Raw genomic sequence first — 1,964 nt, 5'->3', positions numbered from 1 at the left:
ACCTAGGTAGTACAGTACCTAGGTAGTACAGTACCTAGGTCTAGGTAGTACCTAGGTACTTTTCTCGCTACCTTACCTTACCTAGGTACTGAAGATTCAATTCTACTTGACCGATACGTATAGGTACTTTTTGGAATACTGATACCGTCTTTCCAAGGTACTTTAAAACCTATGTTCACCAGATGAAAGAGTCAAAAAACGTTACCACCAAACTATATTTTTCGGGAGGTCTTTGTTTGTACCACATTAGCTATTAACAGATAAGTTATTAAAGCAAGATACCGAATAGTAATAACTCAACTGAACATCCAAATTTGGACACGTGTTGCACAGCGGAGTGCAACGACAGGTCATAAGCTAGGATTATATTAGTAAGGGTAGGAATCAACTATATGTGTTTGTATGCTTTACGGGGTAAGTACGGTTTGTATGTGTGCGTACGCAACTTGTATGTGCTGTATGTGCTGCGCTTGGATTTTTTTCGAAGCCTTTGTGTTCCGTATCGTGTCATTGGATGCTGCAGTATACGGGGATCGTACGGTTTGTATGTACACGTATGAAACCCGTATGTAACGTACGGCGATTCATGTCAGGCGCCTACGGCGACCGTATGCACGCATCTAGGTTCGCATAGGTACGGGACCCGTATGCACTCGCACGGATTGTACATGTATCGTATATAGGACCTATACAAACGAAATTTCACGGGGGAGGCATAACGCCGAGCCTGGGTCGTGTCACACTTCCTGTCAAGTCTCGGGATCTCCGCGGCCCCCGGCCACCCCACATTCACCTTCGAGACCGTGGTGTACGGCGGGTCTGCCCAGCCACGCCCAGCCAACGGGGAAAATGTGACGCCCGCTGCACAGCTACTGTGCTGTTGTACCAGGTGGGGACTCACGCCCACGCCGCGCACTTTTGTAGTTCCACTGCACCGCATGCACGCGTGCGGGCGGGTTGCCTACACTGGAATTTGGGGTGTTTAAAATGTATACGCCAAAGGGCGTACGCTACAGGACCCCAAGCAACATTTGGCTTATACTTTTGAGACATCTTTGACCATACAATATTCCCACTGCACAGCAGATGCCCGCCCTTTGATACTTAAACTCTGAAAGGCGCTCACCTCCTGTACCCGGTGCAACCGAGGTGCAACTGCACTGTTAAAAATTTCTTGGGATTTCCTGAAGATTCACCTTTCGCATCACTATTATAAATTCCCAGAGGACTCCGTTCTTAGTTTTTGTGTATTAAAACAAATGTTGAAGGTGAAAGTTTTCATGCGTCTATATGTTTCAATATATGTTTCAAAATCAAACTTGAAGCGTGAAATCTACAGAGGACTTTGGGAAATCCCAAAGGACTTTGGCAATACTTTCCACGAGTGTTCCTCCGTGAAATCCCAGGATTTTTTCTAACAGTGTGTGAATATGCAGCAGTGCTGTGGGTTTGCCTACTCTTTACACCCGTAGGGGGTCGTGGCCCCTGCGGCCATATTGAGTAGGCAATCCTGCAACACTGCTGCGTATTCGCAGTAGCACCCGGTACACCCTCACACTTGGCCAAACGCCTGCTGCATAGGCAACACTGCGACAGCGCGACACACCCGTGTGTTGCGGCGCTGCCTATCGTAGCGCCCGCAGGCGGTTATTCACAGCAGAATTCCAGAATTTTCACGTGCCAATACACTGTGTACATGTATATGCTGCTGTACGTTACAGTTAAAAAATCCTACAGGAAATTCTACAGTTTGGCCTGTCAATTTGTCGCTAGGGCCGCGACTGTGATTATTGATTACAGTCCACTCCGTACAGGATGTACTGTAACTTCGCAAACCGCCTTTTTGGTCAACACAGCACTTGAATTCAACACTGAAGTACAGCCCATATCATAACAGTCTGGCCTGTACATAAAATATACAGGACGGACCGTAGTCAAACTGTAATTCCTTACAGCATTTTTAA

The 1,964-nt window shown here is 46.9% G+C and overlaps 1 protein-coding gene across 1 annotated transcript in view; it reads right to left on the bottom strand.

The window, feature by feature from the left end:
- The window catches only part of LOC113208027 (uncharacterized), a 9,663-nt gene that overhangs the window by 2,444 nt on the left and 5,255 nt on the right, over positions 1-1,964 (bottom strand). The window lies entirely within an intron of this gene.

This window comes from Frankliniella occidentalis, unplaced genomic scaffold (assembly GCF_000697945.3).
Source record: "Frankliniella occidentalis isolate FOCC.00 unplaced genomic scaffold, Focc_3.1 Scaffold311, whole genome shotgun sequence".
In the NCBI taxonomy this organism is placed as follows: Eukaryota; Metazoa; Arthropoda; class Insecta; order Thysanoptera; family Thripidae; genus Frankliniella; species Frankliniella occidentalis.
This window is presented reverse-complemented; position numbering and strand designations above follow the sequence as displayed.